At 42.3% G+C, this 8,187-nt stretch overlaps 1 pseudogene; it reads right to left on the bottom strand.

Moving 5' to 3' along the window:
• Nucleotides 1-6,917: 6,917 nt before the first annotated feature.
• Nucleotides 6,918-7,035, bottom strand: LOC124552857 (annotated as a pseudogene).
• Between the last annotated feature and the right edge of the window lie 1,152 nt (nucleotides 7,036-8,187).

Here is an 8,187-nt window from a genome sequence, read left to right as displayed (position 1 = left end):
CTTGCAGAAAATAAAGGCGAAACGTGTATGGCACTAAAATTGTGTTTTATTCAGTTGCTGTCAGACGGTCCATAAGTAAAAATTATCAATACACCGTAATATTACATGCAACTGAGGAAGATAGGTAGGACTACAAAAGTTGAAGATGTTCATACAGATCTTTCATCATGTTACTCACTGTCCGCCCCTAATACCATGTCATCAGCAAATCTTATACATTCTATTCTCTTTCCATCAATACATATTCCTCTTTTCCCATCTAAGCCTTTCGCAATAATCTCTTCAAGGTATGCGTTAAACAGGAGTGAGCAAAGGCAACAACCTAGCCCAAAACCTCGTCCATTGCTGCTTCCTTGTGACATTTCATTTCCAATCTGTATAAATATAGATTCTGCATCAGTCGACTCTCTTTCGAATCTACTTCTTTCCTCTTCAAAATATCCATCAGTTTGTTCCACTGAACACTGTCAAAAGCCTTTTCTAAATCTATAAAAACAGCAAAACTTTTTTCATATATCATTGCCCTATAGTTCTTAACAGATCAATAGCATCCCTTGTTCCTTTTCTTCTTCTAAATCCAAACTGCTTGTCTGGAATCCCTCTATCCAGCTTGCCATATAGCCTTCTATTCAACACTCTCATCAACACTTTAGCTGCATGAGGAGTTAGACTGATGGTCCTATGCTCTTCACATTTTTTATTGTTTCTCTTTCTCCCTATTGGTATCATAACTGTTCCAAGGAATAATAATACTTTTGACAGCACTGTAGTTGCCCTTATGCAGTTACTGCAGTGTCGTGCTATCAATTCATTTATCTGTTTCGAAGCGAGTAATGAAGCAATTTCTTGATTGCTACAGGTGCCATCTAACTTGAAGCCATTTTCGTGAGATTCTTAGCATTTTTTACGTAGATGTCTCACTTTTATCATCGTCGATGTACGAGACAAGGCACAACGTATGTCTTTAGTGGGTGGAGTATGTAATGGTGAAGTTTAGTTTGTGGGGCGCTTAACTGCGCGGTCACCAGCGCCCGTTCAAAGTCCTAATCTTTACACAGTCCAATGTAGCCACTTTCATGAATGACGATGAAATGATGAGGACAACACCCAGTTCCCGGGCAGAGAAAATCCCCAACCCGTCCAGCAATCGAACCCGGGACCCTGTGATCCAGAGGCAGCAACGCTTGATCACGAGTTGCGGACTGGTGGTCCGTGTGAGGAACATGTAACCTCCACTGCATCAATGCTACTGATTGAGAAAAAGTGATTATTCGTAACTTATGCAATCTTTAGCAAATAATTTAGTTTCGTGAGTGTAACAGAATCTAATTGTTTAGATTTTACCCCTCAGGTAATTTTACCTCTCAGGTTTGGCTAGTGTATATTCGCCTTTACAGGGCGCTGTTATCTAGGCTACATTGAAAGCGACCTTGCAGCACTATTGTAAGCTACGATGGCTATGTTGTTCGAGCATGATGGGTCTCCTGTGGAGATTCTAGTCGTAAGGCGACACGGCGTGTAAAGCTGACAAGAGAGGACTGGACCGTCCCGACTGTAAACAGTGATGCCCTCATAAAAGGGCACCTCGGCGAGCTCATAACATCAGCACGTGATGTTCCCAAGGGAGTTTCAAACCACTTTGAAATCGGAGATGCAATTTATGTAATTCGGCCTTGAAATTATTTGCCGTGGCTTCACGACTTTCTTTCTCTCTCTCTCTCTCCCTTTTGACACACACACACACACACACACACACACGCACACACACAAAAGAGAAAGATAAAAAATCAATGGCATCTCTGAAAGATTCAGAACAACCGCCAGCAACACCTTCAACTGTTCCACTGTCAGCCATCTTGCTTCTACACCTTCAGTTGTTCCACTCCCCGCCATGTTTGTTTTTACAGCTGGTAAAGCAGTGAAACAGTTACAGTGAGAGTGACAGTGACAACGAAATATATAGTGTTTACAGTGATGAAGATGATTAAAAGGAAAATGTAAGTGAAACATTATTATGTAAATAGACACACACACACACACACACACACACACACACACATATAGAATTAAATAATTTCGGGCATAGAAATAACAAGTTTTCAAATCGTAATTTTGGCTTAAACATTTTATCTACTTTAAGGTATGCATGAACATCAAGAGCTCAGATGGAAACCCAGTTCTAAGCAAAGAAGGGAAAGCAGAAAGGTGGAAGGAGTATATAGAGGGTCTATACAAGGGCGATGTACTTGAGGACAATATATGGAAATGGAAGAGGATGTAGATGAAGATGAAATTCGAGATACGATACTGCGTGAAGAGTTTCACAGAGCACTGAAAGACCTGAGCCGAAACAAGGCCCCCGGAGTAGACAACATTCCATTGGAACTACTGACAGCCTTGGGAGAGCCAGTCCTGACAAAACTCTACCATCTGGTGAGCAAAATGTGTGAAACAGGCGAAATACCCTCAGACTTCAAGAAGAATATAATAATCCCAATCCCAAAGAAAGCAGGTGTTGACAGATGTGAAAATTACCGAACAATCAGTTTAATAAGCCACAGCTGCAAAATACTAACACGTATTCTTTACAGACGAATGGAAGATCAGTTTGGATTCCGTAGAAATACTGGAACACGTGAGGCAATACTGACCTTACGACTTATCTTAGAAGAAAGATTATGGAAAGGCAAACCTACGTTTCTAGCATTTGTAGACTTAGAGAAAGCTTTTGACAATGTTGACTGGAATACTCTCTTTCAAATTCTAAAGGTGGCAGGGGTAAAATACAGGGAGCGAAAGGCTATTTACAATTTGTACAGAAACCAGATGGCAGTTATAAGAGTCGAGGGACATGAAAGGGAAGCAGTGTTTGGGAAGGGAGTAAGACAAGGTTGTAGCCTCTCCCCGATGTTATTCAATCTTTATATTGAGCAAGCAGTAAAGGACACAAAAGAAAAATTCGGAGTCGGTATTAAAATCCATGGAGAAGAAATAAAAACTTTGAGGTTCGCCGATGACATTGTAATTCTGTCAGAGACAGCAAAGGACTTGGAAGAGCAGTTGAACGGAATGGATGGTGTCTTGAATGGAGCATATAAGATGAACATCAACAAAAGCAAAACGAGGATAATGGAATGTAGTCGAATTAAGTCGGGTGATGTTGAGGGTATTAGATTAGGAAATGAGACACTTAAAGTAGTAAAGGAGTTTTGCTATTTGGGGAGCAAAATAACTGATGATGGTCTAAGTAGAGAGGATATAAAATGTAGACTGGCAATGGCAAGGAAAGCGTTTCTGAAGAAGAGAAATTTATTAACATCGAGTATAGATTTAAGTGTCAGGAAGTCGTTTCTGAAAGTATTTGTATGGAGTGTAGCCATGTATGGAAGTGAAACATGGACGATAAATAGTTTGGACAAGAAGACAATAGAAGCTTTCGAAATGTGGTGCTACAGAAGAATGCTGAAGATTAGATGGGTAGATCACATAGCTAATGAGGAAGTATTGAATAGGATTGGGGAGAAGAGAAGCTTGTGGCACAACTTGATCAGAAGAAGGGATCGGCTGGTAGGACATGTTCTGAGGCATCAAGGGATCACCAATTTAGTATTGGAGGGCAGCGTGGAGGGTAAAAATCGTAGAGGGAGACCAAGAGATGAATACACTAGGCAGATTCAGAAGGATGTAGGTTGCAGTAGGTACTGGGAGATGAAGAAGCTTGCACAGGATAGAGTAGCATGGAGATCTGCATCAAACCAGTCTCAGGAGTGAAGACCACAACAACAACAACAACAAGGTATAAGTGGTTGCAGATGCCAAACTGTGGAACAAAACAGTCACTGTAGAAACACAACACATAAGAAAAACCACACCATGAGGTAAAAAGGTATGAATTCGTAATTTATGTGTTTTTTCAAATATTTGTAATTACAATTTAAAAACTAATAGCTACATGTATATAAACAGCAAAGAACACTCTTTATCTTTAACAGATCAAAAATAAAAGCCCACTTAAGAAGCTGCAACTGCAGTGAAACATGTTTGGGTTAAAACATACGGCTTTTGTCAGAATTTGTGTTACATCCTAAAAACTGTAGCTTTGTAAGCAATAAAAATGTGACACACGTCGTATAGGCTGTTTTACTCGAATTAGTCTGTAGTACCATCTCGTAACCTTCTTCACTGTGAAGCAACATGTATAATCCACTCTCGGTTTAGGACTTCGCTCCCTTTCACTTCCCGTTTCAGCCGGCTTGCTCTATCAACATCTTCATCTACATGGCTACCCTACAAATCACACTTAAGTGCCTGGCAGAGGATTCATCCAACGAGCTTCACAATAGTTCTCTATTATTCCATTCTCGAACAGTGTGCGAGAAAAACGAACACCTATATGTTTCCAAATGGTTCAAAAGGCTCTGAGCACTATGGGACTTAACATTGCGGTCATCAGTCCCCTAGAACTTAAGAACTACTTAAACGTAACTAACCTGAGAACATAACACACATCCATGCCCGAGGTAGGATTCGATCCTGCGACCGTAGCGGTCGCACGGTTCCAGACTGAAGTGCCTAGAACCACTCGGACACAGCGGCCGGCATATATGTTTCCGTGCGAGCTCTGACTTCCCTCATTTTATTCTAACGATCGTTTCTCCCTATGTAGGTCGGCATCAGCAAAATATTTTCGCATACGAAGGAGAAAAATGTTGATTGAAATTTGGTGAGAAGAATCCGCCGGAACGAAAAACGCCTTAGTTTTAGTAATTTCCACGTCAAACCTTGTATCATGTACGAGATAGTTACTCCCATATTTCGCGATAAAACAAAACGTGCTGCTCTTCGTTGAGATTTCTCGACGTACTCCGTTAATTCTATCCCGTAACGATCACACATCGTGCACCAGTATTATAAAACAGGACGGACAAGCGTAGTGCAGGCAGTCTCTTTAGTAGATCTGTTATTTTCTATGTATTCTGCCAATAAAACGCAGTCCACATCTACAAGTTAAGGGATACTCTGCAAATCACGTTTAAGTGCCTGGCAGAGGGTTCATCGAACCATCTTCACACTTCTCTAATATTCCAATCTCGTATAGCGCGCGGAAAGAACGAACACCTATATATTTCCGTACGGGCTCTGATTTCCCTTATTTTAGCGTGGTGATCGTTTCTCCGTACGTAGGTCAGCGTCAACAATTTTTTTCGCATTCGGAGGAGAAAGTTGATGATTTGAACTTCGTGAGAAGATTCCTCCGCAACAAAAAAGTCTTCGTTTTAATGATATCCATCCCAAATTCTGTATCATTTGAGTGACACTCTCTCCCTTACTTCGCGATACTACAAATCGTGCTGTCCCTGTTTGATCGATGTACTCCGTCAATCGTATCTGATAAGGATCCCACACCGCGCGGCAGTACTCTGAAAGAGGACGGACAATCATAGTGTCCTTAGTAGATCTGTCACATTTTCCAAGTGTCCTGCCAATAAAACGCATTCTTTCGTTAGCCTTCCCCACAACATTTTGTAAGTGTTCCTTCCAATTTAAATTTTTCGTAATTGTAATTCCTGGGGATTTAGTTGAATTTACGGCCTTTAGATTAGACTGATTTATGGTGTATCCGTAGTTTAACGGATTCCTTTTAGCACTCATATCCATTACCTCACACTTTCAATTATTTACGGACAGTTGCCAATTTTCCCATCATTCCGATACATTTTCGTAAACGTTTTGCAATTTGGTCTTCAGATGATTTTACAAGACGAAAGACCACAGCATGACCTGCAAACAACCTAAGACGGCTGCTCAGATTGTCTCCTAAATCCTTTATATAGATAAGGAACAGTAGAGGGCCTATAAAATTGCCTTGGGGAACGCCAGAAATCACTTCCGTGCTTATATGTCTGTAATAAAGTGGTAGTGCGACCTGCAGACCACATGTGGGGAAACGCGTATCAGCAAATCGTAAGTAATTAATTTTTTCACATAAAAAAAATCGCGACGTGAACTGTTTAGTAATCTAAAACTAACAAAACTCTATCGTTATGGACCCCACTGATGATGCCTTAGAACAAGAAGAAGGCGAAACGCGTCTACGATAAACAAATTACGTGGCAGTAGGAAAAGGCAGTTTTATTTACAAAACAAGTCTTTATATGTCTGCCGCGGAGGATGACCACACAAAAAACAACTTGCTACTCGATGATTTTCTATCAGTTAGTACGAACCGTGACCTCTCCTGACAGGAAATTACGAATCCAGTCAGGTAGCTGAGTCGATATCCCATGAGCACGCTATTTCACTATAAGCCGCTTGTGCAGTACAGTGTCAAAAGCCTTTTTGGAAATCGAGGAATACGGGATTACTACTTTGGCTTTGTGCTTTTGGGATGATGCCTTCATATTCACAATGGCGTCACATTAGAGTTGTCGCCAGAAAGTAAGAGGTGCCATTGCCCAGCTGCTTTGTCAATAGAGACTAGTAGGGAGGTAGGAGTGCGTGATTCCCCGGAAGTCCCTTAGCGAGTCGGGCTTCTCTCGATTATCGATTCTCCGCTAAGCGGCTACACACGGCGTGGAGGGGGGGGGGGGGGGCAGGAGGGGAGCATTCCAACGTTGTGGTGCCGTGCTAATCCGAAACCCTCATGCGCGCCGTTCATAGCTAAGAGAGAATCAGCCACGTACGCTCTATACGTTGTACTAGTAATTAAAAAAAAAGCACTCCGTCTTCAGGCCAGGAGTGGCCTACCGGGACCATCCGACCGCCGTGTCATCCTCAGCTGAGGATGCGGATAGGAGGGGCGTGTGGTCAGCACACCGCTCTCTCGGTCGTTATGATGGTATCTTTGACCGAAGCCGCTACCATTCGGTCGAGTAGCTCCTCAATTGGCATCACGAGGCTGAGTGCACCCCGAAAAATGGCAACAGCGCATGGCGGTCTGGATGGTCACCCATCCAAGTGCCGACCACGCCCGACAGCGCTTAACTTCGGTGATCTCACGGGAACCGGTGTATCCACTGCGGCAAGGCCGTTACTACCAGTAATTATTGTCATCTGTGTTTCTGACAGCGAGACGTGTCGTAAAATCGAATTTAAACCTCTGACAAGAATGATTTACAGAAGAACCGAAAAGAAAACTAAGATCCTGGTATACAACGATCAGTCTGGCTTTAGGTAGAGGTAAAGACACCACAGAGGCGGTGCTAATGTTCCGCTTGACAATCGAAGCCATACTTCAGGAAAATCAAGATACGTTCATAGGATTTGCTGGCCTAGAAAATGCGTTTTCCAGTGTGAAATGGTGCGAAATGACACACGAAAGTGGCAGCATTTCGTGACATCGCATTCTAGGGACTTTCATGTTTCCATGGTTCATTTGAAGGGCACCTACGACGTGACAGTTGCTAGGCTGATGATCTCATCAGTGAAAATCAACAGATCGTAGTAACGAAGACTGTAAATAACGCACTATATTGGCGTCGTTATTTCGCTTACTTTTACGTCAGAGTAAGTGTGGGATCATTTTCTGCCATTACCAGAAAATTTGACGTAAGTTCCTAATTTTTAATTTGTTCATTTTCAATAACTACGGCTTCCGACTTCCCTTATCATGCCATAACTATATTTGTTTTAGGGTATGCATAGAAGGAGAATGCTTACAGGTGAGAGTGAAAGACGCACAGCTAAAGAGTTACAATTATTGCTTACAGAAAGTAGTAGCAAAGTGGACATTCATATTGATAATGCATCTATTTTAATGTCCGCCCCAGTAGCTGAGTGGTCAGCGTGACGGATTGCCGTCCTCTGGGCCCGGGTTCGATTCCCGGCTGGGTCGGAGATTTTCTCCGCTCAGGGACTGGGTGTTGTCTTGTGTTCATCATCATTTCATCCCCATCCGGCGTGCAGGTCGCCCAATGTGGCGCCGAATGTAATAAGACCTGCGATATGGCGGCCGGACCTGCCCCGCGAGGGGCCTCCCGGCCAATGACGCCAAACGCTCATTTCCATTCCATCTATTTTAATTAACGATCATGATATTAACACGTGAGCATCGAAATTTGTAGTACCGATTTTCAAATTAATTATTCAGGTAGGCTAATGAAACTTACGTAATTCGAAAGAAACTTTGTCGTAGAAATTCACAAAAGGAAAAAATCGTTTGTATCTATAGTGATTAGGAGAGGTAAA

This window comes from Schistocerca americana, chromosome 10 (assembly GCF_021461395.2).
Source record: "Schistocerca americana isolate TAMUIC-IGC-003095 chromosome 10, iqSchAmer2.1, whole genome shotgun sequence".
Taxonomy (NCBI): Eukaryota; Metazoa; Arthropoda; class Insecta; order Orthoptera; family Acrididae; genus Schistocerca; species Schistocerca americana.
This window is presented reverse-complemented; position numbering and strand designations above follow the sequence as displayed.